We start from the raw sequence: 14,057 nt of genomic DNA, 5'->3' as shown, positions 1-14,057 counted from the left end.
CTCGTCATCAGCTGTTCAGTATTTAATAACAAATAAGTCTCTTTGTGTCACTAGGGGTCAAATGGATGTTTATGGACCTTACATCATCTACATTGTTCACGTATCTATTATAATATTTCAACTATTTGTTCTTCATTGTACCATAGTTTTTATATTACGTCTCAAGCATCACTACTAAGACGTAAATTTTGTATGTGCGGATATTGCATTAACTATTATTAAATTAAATTGGCATCTTAAGTTGTACTTGATTATAAATCAATGAAAAAGCTAAAGAATTAATATACATCATATAGACTATATAATTTACCTTAAAGTAAGTTGATGGTGTACAGTTAAATTTCCTGGGATTGTTTGATCAGCTTATGAAAAGATCGAAGATTAGTAATAATCAGGAATTTCGTTAAACTCCTATTGCACTAAAACAATTACTTCCTCTACAAATGAAGAATTTTCGTTAATAATACTAGAATGATGGAAAATAAACAGTTACTACTTAAAATATTCGTGATAAACTGAACAGGAAGCATTAGTTTTTAACGGTTGCCTGACTACACATAAAAGACTATTAAAAAGTTATAGCACATTTGACGTATCGTTTACAATACATAATTGGAGATAGTTTCATCATTAAATATTTATTTGCCAATTTGTGAAGTTTTGATCACATAAAATTTAAATAAATACAAATCTCATGTAATGTAACACTTGTACAGATACAATGGACGTCATTCTGCTTATTGGTGATTGAATCCGTTGATCTACATTATATGAAGATACTCCGAAGAAGAGATCGTTGAGTGAGTGTAAGAGAGTTATTGGAAAGTGGAAAAAAATACAGACAAGGTTTATCGCAATTTGTTGTTCAGACATTTACAAAATGATTTAATATGGTTTTACAGAGAGAAATATATCTTCCTAAGGCAAAGCCCTGGTTCCTTGTCCGGTTTTGCTACCCTTTTGTTAATTTTTTTTGTAGTATTTGCAATTCAAAAAAAAGAAAGGGAAGATACAAAATGTGAAGTCAAAACCGACTTTGCCATGGCAAAAAACGAAAGACGAAAAACAGATAATTAAGTACTATAATAGTAAACAATACATACAAATAATAACTGAGCAACAACAATGTAGAACTTAAAGCAGATTCTTATCCACCAGTGACACCGTCACGTTGTTCATGGTTAGTATAAATCCAGTGATAAGTCTCGTTCAGTGATGTCGCTGTATCATATTTCGGATGTTCAACATCTTGGCTTCTGGCAACACTGACGTTTATAATATAAGTGCGCATCTAGTACTATAATAGTGAAATTTGTACCGATTAATGCTTTTTTTTTTCTTTAAATTTTGTTTAATTTTCTCGTATTCATACGGCTTTTTTTTTTTTTTTAAACGATAATAAATATTTTTATTCAATCATTTCCTGATATATAAATACCTAAGTAGCCCAGGTCGCATACTTAAGGACCCCTGTATTTTTAACAGCCTCACTTGACCAGGGAAAAAATCAAATGAGTTTAAACTCCCATAGTTTTACATACATATATTTAAATAACCAACACAATAGATTTTACTTGTTAAGCATCACTGTAATACATAATTATTATTGTATATCCGGTTCACTGACTACCATGTGTTGATTTAAACTTGAAAACTATATATTTTGATTAAGAAAAATGAGAGTTATAATATAATTGGAAATTATTGATGTGTTTAAACAAAAAAATTAAACTATTCTGTAATATACGTATAGATTATAAAAGGATAAAGCACACTTGGTAAGTACTAATGTAGTTATAACCATGATATATGTGGTAATTTACTAATATATATAATATTCACAGGCATAGATTCAAATATCGATTACAGTAAAAATATTAGTTTAAATTTCTTTCTGTAAAAATAACATATGGTTCACTAAGTTCTTCCTACGATACAATAAGATTTTTATATATGGAATCGAACACACCTTTAGTTTAGAACAGTAGAACTAAGTATATCTTCTTATATTTTTTTCGATAAAGAGTTCAACTTTTGCTCTACATATATACTTGATATCCGAGCGAAGCAAGAGTAGTTTTAATTCGTTTTTCATGTGCAATGTCAGCAAAGCCTGTGTAGACTGCATATTCAGTTTAATTTTATCAAATTTGCATTTATTACGTATTTTCCAAAAAGCCCATTTAAAATAAAGTATTACTGGGTAAACAATTGTATTATTCGAATTATCTGCACAGATTCCTAATAAAATATCTTTTTCAACGAGTGACTCGTTATTTATTAAGTTACAAAGTTGAAACTTTCTGACAACTGTTTCTATCAATGGTTTAACATTGTTACATTGATAAAATAAATGCTCAAGAGTTTCAATATTATTATTTTCATCACATAAGTGACATTTTCTGTTTGACATATGCATTATTTGCAGTCTGTTTTCAGTATATATAATCCTGGAAATACATTTCCATTGAAATTGTTTAACTTTTTTATTAATATACATTTTACTGAGATTTAGCCAAATATTTTCCCAATTTATGTACTCGCTATACAAATTTTCCCATTTTGTTTGACACTTAGGGGTCTCAGTTATGTTTATGTTTAGCTGAAGATATTTGAATGTCAAATCTTTAATTTTAATGATTTTATTATCTGGATTTAGAAATTCAAAGTTTTCAGAAATTTTGATTTTGTGGCTTTTTACAGAGCGTTGAACACCTTTTTTAAAATCTGCATGAATGTTTGTGATATGGAACTTTTAATTCGCGAGTATTCCGAAATACAATTACGTTTATCTATTAGATGTTGATATATTTCATTGCACGATTTAAAATCTTTGTTATTATTGTCCTATATCACCAATTGTTTTTATTCGACTTTTTGAAAAAGAAGAATAAAATAATGATTTGCTCTGAAATAAAGTATTTGAGTTTCAAAATAATCACTGTTTCTTTACATCCATTTCGTTAAACATACCCTGTGTGATCCCTGTCAACTTTGACCACGATTGTAAAGCGCTTTTCGTAAAATGTGGTAGGGTTTTGATATCAAGACCTGAAAGGTCAGAACATCTACACAGAAAAAGTTTATCGGCAAATCTCTTATCATTTTTTTTTTAACAAAATTTACCTATTACATTCCAATTAGAAAATGGCTTGTGTAATATCGAATATAACGATTTGATATATTTACTTTCTATCCAACTATCCAAATTTACCATCCTCATGCCCCCTTTTTAACATCTAAACAACAAACCTTACGGTCTACTTGATTTACTTTACCATCCCAAATAAAACCTTATATTATCTTGTTCAAATCTTTTTTGTATTTTTCATGTACACCTCTTATTTCTAACTCATAACCACAAACTGAAATAATTAAATCTTCAACAATAAGGACTTTTCCAGAGTATGTCAATTTTCTACTTTTCCAGACGGGTACACAATTTTGTACCTTTTCTAATATTGATTTTCAAATTTTGTCATTATCAATGTTAAAACCATGGTGAATACCTAGGTTTTTTTTTTACATATTTGTTGAATTTGGAGGTAGACTTTTTCAACAAATTAGTGGCGGATTTACCGGGGGTACAGGGGGCACGTGCCTCCTCAGTCGGGGTCACAAAAAATTTTCTAACGTAGTTTTATTGCTACTGTATCTGCTTATCAAGATATCTAGATCGAAAATTAAGACACAGTTTGATTTGACTTCCTAAACTGGTCGTTAATTAACCCCAGCTTCAACATGCGTGATTTATGACAACTTATCGATGGGTGTGGAAATATTGACACCTTTGTGTAATGTCTGTATCCAAAAGCTTTTTATGTAAACTACATGTACTTGCTGATTGGAATTAATACGAATATATTTATTGGTTTCTAATACAATATTACAGGATCAAGATCGATTAACAAGTGAAATATTGATCAGGAAAGAAATTACCAAATAAAGTCGTCTTAAAAGAATATAGATATTTAGTGTCAAGAATGTTAGTATCGTTATGAGAAACGTCTTTATTACCAAACACTCACATTGTATTCGGTTTCTGGGGAATGTGTCTTTCTCAGAACAATGTTATTCGAAATATATTAAAGAACAAACATTTTTTTTCAATGCATACAGCATTTTTTTTTTTTAAACTGAATGTCGTGTTTCTGTTCCCCTTATTTTTTTATGGAAACCAACGATTTGTCTTTAAAACAAACCTTCACAAAACATGAATGGTCTGTGCCTTATATATACTCATTAATAAATGATATTGTATTTTTAGAAAACCTACTTATACAACAGTTATATGTGTATATTTTTTCTTGTTTCAATTACCATGTATGAGGGTATGAATAGGTAACCGTGAATGAGGTAATATATGAATGGGGTTTACAGATTAGAGAATAATGGTCAAAAAGTAAAGATTAGAAAAAAATGGGCCAAAAAATATAGAAAACAGATTAAATGTGTGATGAAATATTAAGAATAGAGAACAATTGGGAGCAAATAAAAGAGTAGAAAGAAATGGATCCAAAAATAATGAAAGTAAACTATATAGAAATGGGAACGAACTGTGCGCCTCTCCTTGCCGACCTCTTTTCATATGAATCGGAGTTCCTTCAGAAACCTGTCAAAAACAAGAAGATCAAAGAAGCCAGGTTATTTAATTTCACTTTCAGATATATTGATGATGTTTTTTTCCATCAACAATCCCAACTTTTCTGATTGGGTTCCATTAATATATCCATCTGAACTAGAAATTAAAGAAGCAACAGACACGGCTTCCTCCGCCTCATTTTTAGACTTATACCTCGAATTTGACATACACAGTCATCTCTGTACTAGAATCTATAACAAACGAGACGATTTTAATTTTGAAATTATCAATTTCCCCCACCTTAGTACCAATATACCAACTTCACCTGCATATGGGATATACTTTTCCTAACTTATTCGGTATTCAAGAGCTTGCAGCTCCTACTCAGACTTTGTAAAACTTCACGAGTGTCTGAGCAGAAAGTTGATGAACCATTGGTATGTCAAAGAACGTCTCGTCCTTTTTCTAAAAAAGTTCATCAGAAGGTACCAAGACCTTGTTGATAAATATTCCGTATCAATTTCACAAATAATACACGATGATCTTGAAGTATAGGTTCTGCGTACTGACATTGTTTATCATCTTAATAACGTGTTGTAGTATACTTTTATTTGTCTTTATTAATATTACTTTTACTGTTAAGTCTGTTTTTTTAGATATCCATTTGACGTGACTCTGTACTTATGTATCCCGACAATACTATTTTATTTATTAACATCACTTTTACTGTTAAGTCTGTTTTTTGTGATATACATTTGACGTGACTCTGTACTTATGTATCCCGTCATACTTTGAACGACAAAATTATTTTATTTATTAATATTACTTTTACTGTTAAGTCTGTTTTTTTGTGATATCCATTTGACGTGACTCTGTACTTATGTATCCCGTCATACTTTGAACGACAAAATTATTTTATGTCTACCTGTGTGAATTTCAAACGCGCGATTTTACGCCAGTACTTAAAACCTTCCATCCTTTATGGGTGGATTTTACATAGATAAATAAAATCGTATAATAAAAAAGCAAAACGAGGATGTTAAATTTGATGTATGCCTTTTTGTGCTTCTTCGTTACATTTGTTTGTTTTTATAGTGATTAAGATGATAACTCAATGTTGACTGCTGTACCCCTATTTTTGACATTTTTACCTATTGTGTCTGTTTGTTTTGTTCACGCATCGTTGTCAATATAATGGAATTTGATGCGACTGTCATACAAGTGAGAGGTTTAGCTAGCTATAAAACCAGGTTCAATCAACCATTTCCTACATAAGAAAATGTCTGTACCAAGTCAGGAATATGACAGTTGTTATCCATTCGTTTGATGTGTTTGAGCTTTTGATTTTGCCATTTGATTAGGGACTTTCCTTTTTGAATTTTCCTCGGAGTTCAGTATTTTTGTGATTTTATTTTTTATGCTATCTGTTGTCCAGCTTATCTTTTCAAAAGTAGGCCGTCTGCGTTTATTTGCGCCAACATGTATTCCTTTAGTCTTTTCGTAATTAATTTTGGAACCCGAGGCCTTTTTGTATTTGTCAGAAATTTCATTTTTATTAAATAATTGTGTGTCGTCGGCAAACATATTCAATTTGGTTTCTAGTAGCTCCCCCTTTTCTTCCTCAGGCAGTATAATGCCTCGAATGTCTTTTCTGCCCTTATTGCACAGGCCAAGGGCTCTGCTTGTAATATATATATATAAAAAGGGGCTATAGGAACCCTTGTCTGGCTGATCTAGAAATTGAAAAATATTTTGAGACGTAGCCATTTGTTTTAATACACGTCTTTGTACGTTTTAATAGAATTTTGAACCCAACCACGAAAATTGTCCCCAAAATCAAATTCCTTCATAACGAAGTCTAGCCATCCCAATTCAATCCTATCAAAAGCTTTTTGTTGGTCTAAAAAGACAATTATACCCTCTTCATCTTCATCATCAATATATTCTTTGATATCCTGTATCATTCTATTCCCTCTCGTTATATGTCTGCCTTCTACAAACCCTTTTTGGTCTGGGTGAATTAGAATTGGAAGGAGTAATTTTAATCTTCCTGCTAGTATTTTTGCTATAATTTTGTAATCGCAATTCAGTAGTGTAAGAGGGTGCCAATTTCGTATATTTTCTCGTTCCCCGCCCTTAAATAGTAATGTTAAAACTCCCTTATATTGCGAGTCCGACAACGTTTTTTTTTTTATTAAATATTTCTTGCAATAACGTACAAAATTCTTCTTGTATGATATTCCAAAACAATAAATGAAAAAATTAGAAATGATCTCGTCCTCCCCTGGGGATTTATTTGTTTTCATAGTTTTAAAAACTTTCATTATTTCCTCCGCGGTAATATCACGGTCTAGTATTTGTTTTTGTCGTCATTTCTTTGTTTTCGATGTGACTTGTTAAATCTTGAGCCATTTCTAAATGCCATCCCTCGGAGCTAAATAAGTTTGAGTAAAATTTAACTTGTTCATTTAGTATTTCGTCTATATTGTATTTATAATGCCCATTTTCTGTTTTTATTCGACTCCATAATTTATTTTTTCCGTTTTGCTTTTCGAGATTGAAAAACTAGCTTGACGATTTTCCCCTTCTACCGCCCATTTAACACGCGCCCTTATTTTCGACGCCTCTGATTTGTTCTTATAGTAGTTTTTAATTAGTGATTCTATTTCTGATATCTTATTTCAACCTCCCCAGACGTAATACTATTTAATTGGAGTTTTTTCTAATTTTTGTTCAAGGTTAATCTTCCATTGATAACTATTTTATTTGTGATTTTGTGACATCCCACCAATCTTGAATTTTTTCGAACCATTTTTTTCATTTTTCCAGGTTTCCCACCAAATTTCAAATGCATTCTTAAATTCTTCACTTTTTATTGCATTTATATTCATTATCCATTTACCCGGACCTCTTTGTATTTCATCAAGTTTTAATTTGAACGACACAAGATCATGATCGCTAAAATAGCAATGCGAGATACCAACATTGTAAACTTTATTTGTAAGACTTTTATCACAAAAGATATAGTGGATTCTAGACTTAGAGTTTGCTCTCTGAAACGTATACTTTTTGTCCTTTGGATATCTGTCCCTCCATATATCTGTTAGATCATATTGTGACAATAAAAAAAGGTAATTCCTTTTTACCAATATCTTCACGAGAATGAGAAGGATTTCTATCATTTGTTTTGTCAAGTGTACAGTTAAAATCCCCTACCAAGATATTGTAATGATCCACACTATCATCTGTATAATTACAAAAAAAAATATGAAACATATCAAAAAGCCGTTTCCTCTCGATGCCACTATTGTTGGCATTTATGTTTGATATATGATAAATCGCACTTTCCGTTTTGATGCTGCATTTTATTATTCGACCGTTTTGCGAGTTAGTATTATCAAACACAACTTCGCCGGGACAATTTTTGGTTTTTAAAATAAAGGCACCGCGAGAATCACTGGTTCCGCAATTCCAAGCACTTTTATCGCCCCCATTTATCTTCCATTTATTTTGCCACTGTATTATATCATTTACTGTGCAATGTGTTTCTTGTAGACAAATTAAATCATATTTTTTGTTAGCTAACCATTTAAAAACTAAATTACGTTTCTTTTTATCACGTAAGCCGTTTACATTAAAAGTTATGATTTGGATCGACATTCTTTAGGTTAGTCTATAAAAAGGTATACACTATGAAATTTAGAGCGAGGGGCTTGCCCCGAGCACTTAATTTCATAGTATATACCTTTACATAGACTATCCAATTAAGCACATATTTACAACTCGAGTAATATTTTAATTGGTCCATTGATAGATTTTTGTGGCTGATTTCTTGTGTCACAGGTGTTTTAAACAGGAGATCATTAACGAAGTTTTATGTTTTGTAAATCTTCTCACTAATTGGACCTTTACTCAAGAATGAAAAGATGGTAGCTGCTGGTGTAAGTATGTTTATTGACATAAAAGCTGTGTTTTACTGTACATGTACTCTTTACATAGTAAGATGATAAAATAAATTAACCAAAACCAGGCAATAATTAAATTGCAGTGGAAGCTTTACATGTTTTGAAAACATGGTTTCAATTTCACAGTAAAAACTAAAGCTATAATAAATTTGAAACATTTAGAAAGTTTGTCCCCATAGATAGTCTAGCGGATAGGCATTAAAAAGCAACTACCAACTAAGTTCAAAGATGATAGGTTTCGTTTTTTTTTTTTAACTTCAAAGTGACAACTAAAGTATTTTATCAGAATTGGACGAGAAGTTGTAAGTATGTGCTCAAGTACACGATTTGATTTACTATAACATCTTATCACCGCTATGCCTCGTTGATTTAATTTGAAAAAAAAACAGTATTAACATTCACGATCAACGCCACCGTTTTATGTTTACTTTCAATTTTACGAGTCATTGACCAACTATAACAATACACTATTAGTGAACACATTTCAAATTGTCATACAATTACATTGATTCAGTTTGACGTACAATAGACTGAAAAATAATCTATAATAATAATTCAAAAACTGCAATTCAGAAAATAAAACATATGTACAAATAACATTTTTGTTTTTTTTTTGTTTTTAGTTTTACATAAAAGTAACATATACGATAGTAATTTTGGTCTGTGTATTATCACTCAGTTTTATCTGGAGAACCTTGTTTGCTTTGTTTACTCTCCTTCTCTGCAGACATTGGCGTCAGTGATATGTCACTAAGTTTGCGCTTGGTGTCACCAAGACGAAGGGTGTGCTGGATTTGTGACAGCTTAATGTGAAGAAATTCACGTAGTTTAACTCGAAATGTTTGAGCCCTTTCAATTGTGATATGAACTCCACTAGTATCTGTTTTTTTTTTATAAAGCGCCCCAATCACGGTACCATTTTGTGTGAAAAATGCGTTCTACATCAATATAGGTCAGCACTTCATCTTTGAGACATACTTTTTCAAAAAACTTATTTACATTTTTAGCTGTTTCATTTACTGTGTGAATATAATTACTGTTTCCTTTTTCTCGGAATGATACCACAAAGTCCAACATCCGCTTTCGGAAACGCTTGTTTGACTTTGGCTAAAGCTTGTGTTTGTTTTTACTCAAGTCATTAGTACCCAAGCTTATGATGACCTTGCCTACATTTGAACCATTGCTTTTCACACGGGGGAAAAAAACCACGCAAAAGTGGTTTTAGTATCAAATGTAATTATATAAACATATTGCTGCTTTTCGTGATGTCATATGGTCATATGGTTGTAAAATGAAACGTGCTGATGCGCTTCATGCAAAATGTGCCTCGGTCAACGCTTTTACACCATGATAAAACTAAAACAAAGCATTCATTTCATGAATAGTATTTTCTAGCAACATGGTTCTATATGATATCAAAGTAGGAAGAACAGTGAATGCAAGAGTCAAAGTAAACCTTGAAGGTGATATAACGTCTAATTTTCAAGTATACATCAATTTAAGGGAGTTGATATCAACGGTGAAATCTCAAGTCAAACATGACACTAAGATTGCAGAAACGTGTGGGAATGCATATGGGTTATTATTTAGTGAAATACACATAATAAAATATGTTTTCATAGAACTATAAAAAGGTCAGTTATATATCTATAATACATGTACTAGTCAGTTGAACATGTGATACCATTAAAATAACGCAAAATTCACACTGTGAACACGGTATAAGTCTCATCATGTCCATCATGTTTCCTCCAGTGCGTACGTGTTCACGTTTCAAGCGACATTTTAATGTTTTATAATCCTTTTTCACTCGGATTAAATTATGGTTTATTTACGATTTTGATCTATTAAATATGTTCAAATAGTTTATACAGCGGCGAATAAGGTCTTTACACTGTGCGTTAAACCCAGGTTTATCATCACAAATGTCAGATCTACAAGATTTATAACAATTTTTCCTCTTTTTGAAAAATGATGCCATAATGTCGTTTAACGTTTACGACCATATCAATGATACTTCCTGTCAACACTGATTTGCTGACTTCAGGGCTGGTGATACCCTCTGGGATTAAACCTCCACCATCCGCAGTAGTCTTTATCAAATTCATTCACAACGTTGATGAACCTAAGACGATTCTAAAATTTGATATATGGTTTTGACACTTGGCTACCATTGATGTCTGTTTTTTGTACTTTCGCAAATTTAAAACAACTTCTTCGTCTTGCATGTTTAAAGTTATTAAATCATGCATTACAAAAATATATCATATCATTTAACTGCTTTTGGGTACTTTACATTTCATTATCACGTCAGTGACCTGCATATGGTTTTCCATTTATCTGAATGATGGATTGTTGTTAAAAAAAAAACATTGAAGACCCCTACTAGTCCCAATCCCATCCAAGGCAAACAGGTTTTTAAGAAAATAGACTATAGACTGTTTGATGATTAAGTAAGTGGCTATATATATCTTGTTGAGTGTCAAATCAATCAGAAATGCTTTATTTTTTTTTTATTGTTATTTTATAATAAAATGAAATCAGCGATAAACACTAATGAGACAGCTATAGGAAACAAAATAACCATTAAACCATCTGAAAGTCGCAGTACAGCTTTCTAGAATAAATATGAGATATAAAAAGGCTCAATATTTTAACAAGCTGTTAATTTAAAAAAAAAACATATAGAACTAAATAACTCACACCAACACCCAATCTAAGAAAATAGAAACTCAAAAAAGTGTCTAAATGGAACATCGTTTAATGCAATAATATTTTTTCAGCCGTTGTGAGATGACAGTTTTTGCCGACACACATAATTCTTATCATCATTTAGTTGTAAAAGTGATGATATCCTGGAGGTAAAGAATTTTGGGAGAAAGGAAATCAATTTAAAGCAATCAATGGAACATATGTAGAAAAAAGATACCAAAAACTTAAAGGTATATTCTAAAAAATCAATACTGTTATCTATATTTACTTATTCCTTTGGGAGTGTCATCCCAAACGGTTTCACCATTGAAACGCACTAAAAAAAGATCCGGGTTGAAAGAAATTTCAGTTAACTGGGAATAAATATACAATTGAAATGATGGACGATACTCTCTCTAAGGCGACATTTGCATTGCACATTTTCCATTGTGCATAGGTTATTATCTGTAAGGATGTGTATTTACTATTATTAAATGATATGAGCAAATCAGCCCTAATACGGATAAATCAGTATGTGCAATACTGATGACGTTGACCTGTCAATATAAATCAAGAATTAATATTGCTTTTCGGACCGGTCCAATACGGAAAACCACGTTCACTTCCGGTTTCAATTTTCTTACGCTCAAGCTTACTTAACTTTGGATGTATCGTTATGCATACAATACATATTTTTTAACTTAAACATGTTAAAGTAACATACAAAAACGTTTAAATGATGTTCCGTGTTTTCCGTGTTTTGCAACGTCTTGAAACGGAAATATTTCACAGCCTTTTCGAGTAAAACTTTCGATTATTATCACTGTTTCATTTCCGTTGATCAACCATCATCAAAACGCAGACGATTCAAGAGTAATAATGGTTAAACTGTCTGATTTATTCTTCCCAGCTACTTTATATTTGCTAGATAAGATGAATTGTTATAGCATAAAATTAAGTACTTGGACGAGAAATCATGAATTACATCAATGTCGATAAAAAAATCCATCGTGGCTGCGAAAAGACAAGTTCAGATATGATTATTTGTATCTTCTTCACGGTAAGTTTCTTATTTTAATCAAAGAATTAAAATCATTTAATAAAAGAGTAATGAACTGGCTGTTTCTGTATTGGCCCTGTTATAGATTCTCGATCTGCTGTATTGGCCCTCGACTCTTCGAGTCTCGGGTCCAATACAGCTAACCTCGAATCTATAACAGGGCCAATACAGAAACAGCCAGTTCATAACACTATATTAGGAAATGGTACAGTGAGTTCTACATTTGTATCTGTTTATATTATTACCATTTTCATGATTATCCACCACGAAATGCCAATCATCTTTAGTTGTTTTAGTCCTCCGTATTGGTATGTGTTTACTTCCTGTCTAGTATGACTTATTTGACCTTGAAATATCACCAATTCAGTCTCATGTTATGCCATTTAATTACCTTTTAAGTGTCTTTTTTTTGTGCAATATTTTCCCCAATATTTACATTTCTCTACTATTCTTTACTTTTTCATCCGTGATATATTATTTATATATCTGATTCTTACTTTTTATTTTGTAAACATTTCAGCACTGCGTTCTGCATAATTAGCTGACATCTTTAACACTGTGTGTGATTTTGGTAAATTAAAGTCTGCTTTTATTCTGTTTTATAAACCGTTACTATTCTTTAAATCGACCAACGTTCCTATGGTGCTTAAACATGTACTGAATTCTTGAAAGCAATGTTTTGTTTCATTTATCTAGGACATCCGCTGCTTTGTTTTGTCAATTCTGATGCTTTACCTCTTGATATTTAAAAAAAAAACTCTTTCTTTCTGAAACGATTTATAGATTTGTACTGTTTATTTTTTGACATATCCATGTCTAATAGTTTTAACTTTAGTTCTTGGTTTGGGGTTGAGTAACATGTTTCTTTATTCTTTTCCTTGTTTTTCTAGTAAATAATGATATACTTTTTATATTCAGTGTTAAACTTTGTGCTTTCCTTTTATTCTTTTAATATTTGTGTAATTTTTATTTAATATTTCTTTTACTCTGTGAGGAGTCTAATGACTAAAATAAGAGCTTGAAATCATGTTAGACATTTTAAATGATTAGCATGTTCAATTGATAATTTGAACACATGTGCCAACTTTTAATGTATAAGTATAATAAGATTGAGTTAAGCATTGTATTTGTTTCTTGCATTCTCTCCGTAAGTTAAAAGAAATACATAGTTTATACAGTGGTATTCTCTAAAGTGTCTCATATAGCTTTATACGTACATGGAATTTACACAAACCTTAATTACAAAACACCAGAAAATCAATCAACACATCCGTCGTAAAGGATCTTCGTGCGTGATGACGAAAACAAAACACAAATTCAGTTAAAAGGTTTTTTTTTTATTAACAACAGATACCAAACAGATGAACTCGGGAGACACACTAATTACGCCTGCTTATTGTACCATTGTATAACTTTTCGTTACAAAGCTGACGCCTTGCTATAACTTAACAGATTAAAACAGATCTAACTGGCTTTTATGATGAAAATATAAAAAAAAAAAAAAAAATAGTACAACTATTCCAACCCTGGTTAATTTTGGCAAAAAACTTATAGCTTGTGAATTATACAGTACTTTTTTTCAATGTTTTACATAAGATACTTCAATGATTCGATTTATGATGCATCCCTGAACTTGCTTACTATTGTTTAAATAGAAAGAAAAACGGAGAGGGTATACATTCTTAATTTTCTAAATAGAGATTGCTTTATCTATATATAACATTATACATATTTATTATAAAGTTAAATCCAAACTATC

Source organism: Mytilus californianus, unplaced genomic scaffold (assembly GCF_021869535.1).
Source record: "Mytilus californianus isolate M0D057914Y unplaced genomic scaffold, xbMytCali1.0.p SCAF_22, whole genome shotgun sequence".
Classification (NCBI taxonomy): Eukaryota; Metazoa; Mollusca; class Bivalvia; order Mytilida; family Mytilidae; genus Mytilus; species Mytilus californianus.
Note: the sequence above shows the minus strand (reverse complement) of the source record.